At 50.9% G+C, this 9,723-nt stretch overlaps 1 protein-coding gene across 4 annotated transcripts in view; it reads left to right on the top strand.

The window, feature by feature from the left end:
• Positions 1-2,107: 2,107 nt before the first annotated feature.
• The window catches only part of CXXC5 (CXXC finger protein 5), a 77,139-nt gene continuing 69,523 nt past the window's right edge, over positions 2,108-9,723 (top strand). For 2 of the 4 annotated variants that reach the window (XM_060278142.1, XM_035103422.2), the window contains exon 1: positions 2,108-3,081. The gene's annotated coding sequence lies outside the window, so the exon portion shown is untranslated. The other 2 variants (XM_060278141.1, XM_060278139.1) reach the window with 2 other exon arrangements.

The following is a 9,723-nucleotide window of genomic DNA, read 5'->3' as shown; positions in this document are numbered from 1 at the left end:
AGGTTGGCAGGAGCTGGGACCAAGCAACGGGAGCTCACCCCGTTGCGGGGATTTGAACCACCGACCTTCTGATCAGCAAGCCCTAGGCTCAGTGGTTTAACCACAGCGCCACCTGGGTCTTTAGGTTTATTCCAGAAAACGAAACCTAGAACCTAGTTCAGACATGGGTATCAAGTCGACCCAACATGTTCATCAGCAATTTCCATCTTTTCCTTCAACAGATTTTTTCTTCTTCTTTACACATGTCATCTAATGGGCTGTATCTGCCTTCCAGTTTTTCATGCACATTTTGTATTAGATTTTATCAGTTCTTTTTTCTGGGGAGAACCAGGGGTACATATACCCCTAAACTTTTTGTGAATCTTTGTACTTTTGTCCATTTACTGTATTTATTTTTCCTGATTTGAACTATAAAATGGTGAATTTCTTGAGTCAAAATGAGAGTATCCCTAATTTTTTTATTTTTAGAAAAAAAGCACTGGATTTTATATCTTTTTAGCTTTTAAAATTCATTCCAGGCTTATTTATGATTGGCTTGCTAGGATTTATGCTTCTCATTTGGCTAAGACTTTCTGCCATGGGGAATGTGTGTGTGTGTGTGTGTGTGTGTGTGTGTGTGTGTGTGTGTGTGTGTTTTATCTATATATCCTACATGGACTCATGAAAGAGTTCACATCTGACCATGAGCTCCTCTCACTGCCTCCTACAGAAGACATTCTGTTGCTCCCATAAGAGACAACTCCGAGAGGGAGAAGCTCATATGTCCTGAAAAGAATTTCACCCAGTTGTTTTTTTTTACCCAAGTCAATAACTTCTGGCACCAGGAATTATCGACTGGCCTCACGTTTGCTTGGAGGAGGTCATATGACCTTTTGACCCTAAAACTAGAGAGGACGGAGACTAAAATGCAAACAGCACTGAAGGATCGTGAGTCGAAACACTAGAACTCAGGATCACCCAATGAATTTACCTACGGTCCTGGAAGGGTCAGAACAGAGAAGAGAAAGCGCTTTGCACAACGTTAGCTTATGCAAGCCCCTTTTTAAAGGACTTTTAGAGACTTTTGAAATATTAAGGACTTTGTAGGTGCTTTTAAAATAAGAACACGAAAGTTCATACCAATGACAAACTTACTTAGTTGGTCTCTAAGGTGTTACTAGAAGGAATTTTTATATTTTGTTTCGACTACCTAACTCGGGCTTTTTTTTTTTTTGCGTGACTGTCACTCTGTGCCTCAGCTAGAGCTTAGCAGTGTCTTCCAGGCATCTGTCACCCTGGGCACAATGCTCGGACTGGATCCTGCCGTTGCCCACTCTCCTCCCCGCACAAACACAGGCGCGCTCAAAGCCTGTGGGCAAGTACTGAAGAGCCGGCTAGACCGGAAGGATTCCGCTCTCTGCTTTTAGTCCCTCTGAGAGCCCCCCCCCACACGCTCCACGCTCCGTGGGAGGAGCTGCGCTCTTGGCCGCTTCCCGTGCACCCAGCGCAGGAGGAAGGACAGGGCGCAACTCTTCGCAGTGGAGGAAAGAGAAAATGGAGGCCCCTCTCCAATAGCTCGACGCATCGGTTTCCTCTTGGGTCTTGGAATCGAGAAAGATCAGGGTAGATTCAGGGATCTGACCTTGCCGATCTCATGGCAGCCGAGGGGAGTCCCCGGTGGCTTTAATCTCTAGATTCTTGTGCCACATCTTATCGAGGCGGTTTTTTTTAACGAGCTAAACCTGTGCGAGTGTGTGTAATAAATACAGTAGCCTATTAAAGATCACCCTTCAGTTATCAAAAGTTACTTTCCTCTTAGCATGCACCAGTGCCAATGGTTACGGCGCACACTTGCGCTGCATTTTGGGCGGGGGTTGTTGACAGCGCCCTGTCCTGTTCGTAGCCGAAGTCCAGTTTTTCAGCAAGAAGTTGCACGCCCGCCGCAGGCTGCGTTTACACGTTTATCTAAGTACAGTATCAAGAAACGGGTATGTTTGGAGGCGCGGCGCAGGCTCAGATCGCTCCTGCAACTAGCATCGCTTCAAAGTTTTGCATCCTACTTTGGCTTGTTTGTGTGTGTGTTTGTGTGTGTGTGCGCGCGCGCGCGTATTTCTGTGTGTGTGCATATGTGTGTGCATGTGCTTAAAGGGGAAGCCACTGCAATAGACAACATGATTGTTGGAATGCCCTCCGAGCGCCGGAGGGGTGGAGAGAGGAGCCACAAAGGAAGCCGGCGAAGAGTGCGCGCGGCCAAAAGGCGAACTGGTGAGAAGGGGGCAGGATTGGGCTGGACCTGGCGGCGCTGCTACAGCGGCTCGTACGCGTTGAGCAGAGGCAGTGGGGGAGACCCATGGGCCGAGGCAAGCGACTCCCGCGGAATTAACCTCGGTTTGTGGCTTCGGGGAGGCAGAGGGAAGCCCACCATGGAAGCCCCAGAGACCAGGCCAGCAAGAGCGCGACCTGTAGGAAAAGCGGAGGACGACGACGACAAGCAGCAAAACGGACAGCTACCAGGGCGCTGCGCCTGAACTCCGGTCCGGGTTTTGCCTCCAGCCCCGGAAAGCGGCGATAGCGGCAGCAGCGGCAGCAAGAGCAAGAGCAAGCGGCCGCCCTTTGCAATGTGGTCCGCCCGCGTCGGTGCTCGCCGAGCGAGGCTGTAGAGGAGGTGGGTTGGCCGAGAAGCGGCTCTTGGCGAGGGCTCCAGCCGAGAACGAGCGGGCGAACGTGCGAGGGCTGCCTCCGCCCACGGCCGCCAGCCTTTCCCAACTTGCCCGCAATCCCGACTTGGCCAGCCCCGACCTGCTCTCCCCTTGCATGCCGGCCACCCTCTGCATCGGGCTGGGCAGCCCCCCCGGCTGAGGTGCGAGGCGGCGAGTCGGACGCAGCTGGGCCGGGCGACCTCGGGGGCAGGTGCTAAGAAGACCGAAGACCTCGCCGGGGCGGCGCGCGCTCCGGATCGGGACCTGTAATCCGGAGGGCGGCAGCGCGCGCGCAACGCGCACACCCGGACTGCCCGGAGCGGCTGCTGCTGCTGCTGCTCCGCTTCCTCCTTTTTCCTCGCTCCCGCTGCTCCTGTTTTGGCTCCGGATCTCTCGGCTTAGGGTAGGTGCAAGAGTCCAGGGCGGGGGGGGGAAGGCCCCCTCCTCCTCTGTTTGGCTGCATCCGCGAATGCGGGGCGGAGGCAGGAAAGTACCGCGGAAAAGTTTGCGGCGGGGAAATGATCGCCTTTTCCCGCGGGGGCTGCCGGCGGAGCGGCGCAGGTCCTCTGGCCCCCGTCCACCTTCTCCGTCGCCTCCCTCCGTCCCCTCCCTCTCTCCCTGCCTGCCTTCCGGGGAGGTGTTGCCGCCGCCGCCGCGGCTCCTGCAGCAGCAGCCACGCCGGTCTCAGATCAGTGGCTCCAGACAAAAAGCGAACGGGGATTTCGGGTGGGGGCCGCGCGCGGTTCTCAGCAGCGCCGGCGGCACAGGAGGTGTGTCCCCCCCCCGCCGTCGAAGCAGGCGGGCTCCCCCCCCCGCGAAGTCGGGTCTCTCCCACCCCCCACGCCCAAACCAATCCGGGGCAGAGACCTGAGCGTCTTTCCGGACGAGGCCGCTGGATGTGGGCTCTTTCGTATCCCGTAAGTGGCGCCCCCTCGGCCGCTCTTCGGGGTGCTGGGTGCTCTTTCGGGGGGTGCGGGGAGCGCGCGCTGCGGAGCAAAGTTTTGTTGGCAAGCTTCAATCTCCTCCCCCCTCCCCGTCTCTCCGCATCCTTATCTTGAGGTGGACAGATGCCAGGTTCTGGGGCGCAGGATTTATTGCACGCTCGCCTTCCCTCCCCGCCTCTCCGGTCACTGCGCTGGAGAGCGGGAGCCCCCCCTCCCGCCCCCCGGGCCGCCTAATCGGTGCTTCGTTTCCCAGGTTACAGCCGCGGTGTCTGCAGCCAGCCAGGCGTTGGAGGCGGCGGCTGGGTCTGGCTGACCCTCCACGTCGCGCCGGCTCTCGCTCGGCGGGGCGGGGGGCGGATTAGAGCGGCGCCCGGCCCGCCAGGAGCGCCACTGCAGGGGCTGTCAGCCGCCTCGGCGCTGCCTTTCCCCGCGAGGGGCCGCCGAACCGGGACTGTCCGTCGGGACGGGTAGGGGGGGGAGATGCCGGGATTGCTGTCCCCGCCACTGATCTTAACCGAAGAACGTGGAGGCCGGGGGAAAGGAAAGGAAACCCCCTTCCTTTTCTAGTTGTTTTTTTTAATGGGAAAGGGATGCAGTTCAGCTTTACCCCATGGGTCTGGACTGCTTAGGGGGCTGCAAACCAGAGGAGCTCGCGACCCCCAGCGCTTCCCTGCACTTTGAGACTATTTTGCAAACTAGCAGAACCGCTTGCGTCGGTTCTACTGCTTGCCTGTTGCCTTTCGCCCATGTGGCGGCGGCACTTCCCCCCTTTCCAGTTTGGTAGTTAGCCGTCGGTTTCCAGACTTTCTGGTCGTATGCCATTCCACAGAGTTGTGTGTGTGTGTGTGTTTGTGTGTACTGGTGCCTGCGAGGGAGCCCTATGGGGCAAGCCATGCCTTTCTGGCAAAGTGGCTTTCTCCTCCTCCTCCTCCAGGGTCAGCCCTTTCCCAGTGCCTGATGGGAGGGGCACCCCCTGCCTGGGAGCCTCATCTGACACCCCTCCCCCCCAGTCCTCTGAAGCTGCCTTCTCTGGAGACTGCTTCCAAGATGGCATGAGACACACAGGAGACACAGAAATCTGTGTCACTGCAGGCCCAAGGGCAACTTGGCGCTTCCCCTCAACCAGCGCAAAGAGTCTGAAGTGAGTGAAGTTGGGGATATGGAGAGCACTTTTGCAACCCCTAAACTGACCCCCTGTTCACCTCCCAAGTCAGGGCCTTCTTGATGGGGGGAGGGGGTCTTAAACCCATTTTACCTGTGGTTTCATGAAATGGGATTTGGTTGTTTTGTGTTCCACTGCTTATTATTGTGATGGATGGCAAATGCCAAATATGTGCCCAATGTATACTACATCCTCCTATGGATGGACACTGCATTGGCAATCCAGAACCACTGAGCATCTTAAACGTAACCACACTGCTATTTAGAAGGCAGGAAGTAATAGTAGGCAGTCATGATTTGAGTAGGACAAATACTGTACACGAGCAAAGTGCCCCTTCATAACACGGACAGAGCCCTGCGGGATCCGGCCTGTGGCCCATCTAGTCTAGCATCCTCTTCTCACAGTGGCCAACAAGATGCCCATGGGAGGCCATGAGCAGAACCTGAATGCAGCTATGGTCTCCCCCCCCCCTGGCAATTCCCAGCAGCCGGTGCTCAGAGACATACTGCCTCCAACCATAATGACTGAGAGCCATTGATAGCCTTAGCCTCCGGATTTGTCTAATCCTCTTTTCAAAGCCCTCAAAATCATTAGCCACCACTACAGCATGTGGTGGTTGGCTTTGGGGTGGGAACTTGGTGAGTGGGGAAAGTGCAGTAGTAGATCTCTACAGACTGTGCACACGGATACTTTTAGCAACCAATGAGAACCAGTAGGCCCTCTGGTGTCGGCAGTAGAGGACATGCTTTGACCTCATCGCTAGCGTCCCCCAGTGCAGCATCTTACATTCTCCCATAGAATCGAATGGCTTTATCCACTCTTAGGAGAGTAAAGGGAACAATATTAAGGTGATCTCAACCTTTGGGAATCCATATTCATCTGCATTCACTCTTGTTTCTTTATCACTTGGTGCGATGGAATTTTTTGGGACAGACAATATGCCATCTTCAATCCTTGCCAGACATAGTAGTTTATCCAGTCACAGTCCCTTTAAGACTGGCCTTGGAGATTACTTTCCCACTCTTTCTGGTTTATTTGGCTTCTTAATACATTTTCCCTTTGCTCAGGTGATCAGTTCTTTAAAGTGTGGCTCCTACTATGGCCCATAACTACCAACAAAATTGTATAGAAAGAGAGATTGTGATCAGAAGTCCAATGTGCTCAAGGCTCTGCTTGCTCAGACCACTCCTGATATCTTTTTGCAAGTGATGGTTGGAGTTCCTGGGATTCAGCCTAGTTGTGGGAGCAAAGAACTGTAAGATTCAGAATGTTTGGGAACCAGCTGTCAGTGATCCATTGTCAGCAATGGATTCAAACTACAAGAAAGAAGATTCCACCTAAACATTAGGAAGAACTTCCTGACAGTAAGAGCTGTTCGGCAGTGGAAATTGCTGCCAAGAAGTGTGGTGGAGTCTCCTTCTTTGGAGGTCTTTAAGCAGAGGCTTGACAGACATATGTCAAGAATGCTTTGATGGTGTTTCCTGCTTGGCAGGGGGTTGGACTGGATGGCCCTTGTGGTCTCTTCCAACTCTATGATTCTATGATGGAGGGTCTGGGCTCTCCTCCACCAAAGTGAATCTTAGACACCTGTTGCTAAGTAAAGGCTATTATGATCAGATTTCTTTAAGGCGTTGTTCCTGCTCAGTCTTGTGGCATCAGGAGGAAGTCTGAAATGACCTGCTGCTGCTGCTGCAGCCTGGCCTTTAACAGGCATGAGATGAATTCTCTAGGCTTCTTGGTCTCAGTCAAGGTGACATTGCCACGACTCAGTGGCTGCCCTTTTAAACAAAGTAGGATAGCATGATATCATTTGTCTGGCTGGCCTGCGGAGATCTAAGCTTGCCAGCTCTCGGGAGCTGTGGTGTCTTCTGCTGTAGTCTATGGAATCTAGTAGTTCTGAAATGATAATGTCAGAGATTTTAGGTAAGAGATCTGAGGGACACCGGTGTTCTGGCCGTTTCAGAGGTTTTGATAGACAAGCGTGATACTTGGTGGAGCAAAAAAGTAAATCCAGATGGACTTGCTTGCAGACAGGTGCCATAGCCCTGGTAACTGCATTACCGTTTTGGGGCAGTCCACATACCTGGCCTGCCTTCCTACAGTGGTTGTGATGATGACGTCCCAGCAGAAACAATGACTTCACTTTTTGGGAGGTACCTCTGGTAACAGGATGCTGTGATGAAGCGGTAACACAGGGCGCTGCCAATTGCACGAGTCCTAGGAAGTGCAGGTGGGGGTGGCTCAGGATACTTGATTTTGCCATATGCAACATAAGTAAGAAATGGATAGAATTTTCATGACTTGGGTCAACTTTATATTATTTTTAAAATAGAAAATGTGTACACAGTATATTAGTTATGAAAGTTGTATGTGTGAATAAGTTATGGTATTTCCCTTCAACATATATTTATGCCAAGGTATGCTTGCTTGCATGTGCACACACAAAATATCCTTCCCCACTACAAAGTTATGCATCTCTCAGTTAACTACAAATATGGAAGGAGAGCAGTTAGCTGCTGTTTCCTCAGTTTGCTTCTGCTTGAATACTTTTTGCTCCCAGAAACCTGCCTCATGGATGGTTTTGGGAGCAAAATATGGCTGAAAGTAATTGTGTAAAGCCTGTCTTAGTCACCGAAGCCAAGAAAATTAGAGCCGAAAGGGCAATTCCTGCTGTTTTTTCCTTTTGTGCTTCGAGAAGTCTTCAAACACTAGACACGATTTTTTAAATTTTTGCTTTGAAATATCAAGACCCTACCAAACATGAAAGGGAATCACAAGAAATCATCTGCACCTGTTTTTTGAATGGCGAACAACCTTCATCAGGACCACAGAAAGCAATCTCCCAGGAACCTTGCTTTTCCCAGTCTTAATGTGAGAACACTGCTGTTAGAGGAAATAATTCGCTGCATAAAAATATAAATATGGGCCACATGTAGCCTCTTACCCTTCACTACAAGTACTTTTTAAAGGGATATTTATTAAACAAGAATAATCAATAATAAAAAAAAGACTGCTGGTGTTCCATGAAAATTAAGAAACGTGAACAAAATCTGATCTCATGGGACATCGAATTTCTCTAGGATTAAATAAGATCTCATGACAATTTCAAGGGAACGATGCCCACTTACCCCATACTTGATGTCATAAGTCAGGGGTGGCCAACTCCGAAGAGACTGCAATCTACTCACAGAGTTAAAAAATGGCAGTGATCTACCCCCTCTTGGGGGGTTCAGGTCAAAGTTGTTGAGTTTTTTTAGGAAGGAGGAAGACCCATTTTTAGGGGTTCAGGTCAGAGTTGTTGAGCTTTTCTGAGGCGGGAGGAAAGCCCTGCTTTTGGGGGGGTGAATGGCTAAAATGTTGAGCATTTTTTAGGGGAGCCAAAGTTGTTGAGCTTCTTTGAGGGGAGCCAGTGATCTACCAGGGATCTACCACAGACGTCCAGTGATCTACCGGTAGATCACGATCTACCTGTTGGACGTTCCTGCCATAAGTGATATTCAGTGTGGGGTAGGCAGAGACGTGGCTGTCAGTGCACAGTCCTGAGCCTTAAAGTGTGTTTCTTCTTGTGCACTGGGCTACGGAAAGGAGGTTTTGGCCCTACTTCCCACCAGCTGAATGCGTGGGAGAGCCACAGCCTGCCATTTTGCTCAGGGTTTTCCAAGTGCCCGATAGCTGGCTGTTGTGTGGGAACCCACCTGTCAATCCTGTGGTGTCATGATGATGTGTGATTGACAGGTGGCTCTGTGGGTTAAACCACAGAGCCTAGGGCTTGCTGATCAGAAGGTCAGCGGTTCGAATCCCTGTGGCGGGGTGAGCTCCCGTTGCTCGGTCCCAGCTCCTGCCAACCTAGCAGTTTGAAAGCACATCAAAATGCAAGTAGATAAATAGGAACCGCTATAGCGGGAAGGTAAACGGCGTTTCCGTGTGCTGCTCTGGTTCGCCAGAAGTGGCTTTGTCATGCTGGCCACATGATCTGGAAACTATACGCCGGCTCCCTCGGCCAATAATGCGAGATGAGCGCGCAACCCCAGAGTCGGTCACGACTGGACCTAATGGTCAGGGGTCCCTTTACCTTTACCTTACCTGTCCTACACTCAGAGTTGGCTCAGAGTTGGTGGTACCAGATAAGGATCTGGCCTGTGGAGCCAAAAGGTTTTCTCACCTCTATTCTAGGAAGATTGATAGCTTAACCCAGTGGTCTATTATTCTGCGGGAAACCTGACTATTATCCTTTTGTCAGGGAAAACTACTGCTGAACTCTACTTACTCTCCATATATTTCAGGTTCTAGGCAATCTGCTTCTTCTGTACATTAAAGTTAGCACTGTACGTTATGAGAAAATGACAGTTCAAAGTACTGGATGAATGAAATCAATGTAGTAAATGGGAAGAATGATTTAAATGTAGCTTCTAGTTATGTGAATGAAAACCACTCTTTGAATGAATGAACTTGTCTGGGAGTGTTGTTGATGTGCTGTAAATGCTGTAAAGCACACATTACAGAATTGAAGTCTCCAAACGAGGATAGGTCAGATGGCGACGTTTTGTTTGCATTGAGCCAAAATACACATTTTATGTTTGCAAATAGTACTGATAGTAAAAAGACCTCCACTATACGGAATATTTTATGTATGTGTTCCCCTTCCACCAATGAATTTAAAAAGAAGACACCCCTGCCCTGGTACTTGGAGATTACTGCTGCTTGGGTGGATTGTCAGTGAGCTGGTTTGGACATTAAGATAAACTATCATGATGGGAATGAGCCACAGCGAACCTCTGTCTGGCTTATGTGGGCACCCCCCTTCCCCCCCTCCAGTGCAGTCATTAGGAGAAGACTGGAAGTGTTTGCTTTTTTTGATTATTATGTGCAGTCTCCTTTACTTCAGAACCCTGAATTGTGGTTAAACTTCAATTATGAGTCATTGAAACAAATGAGCTTC

This window comes from Zootoca vivipara, chromosome 8 (genome assembly GCF_963506605.1).
Source record: "Zootoca vivipara chromosome 8, rZooViv1.1, whole genome shotgun sequence".
NCBI lineage: Eukaryota > Metazoa > Chordata > Lepidosauria > Squamata > Lacertidae > Zootoca > Zootoca vivipara.
Note: the sequence above shows the minus strand (reverse complement) of the source record. Positions and strands in the feature narration are given on the sequence as shown.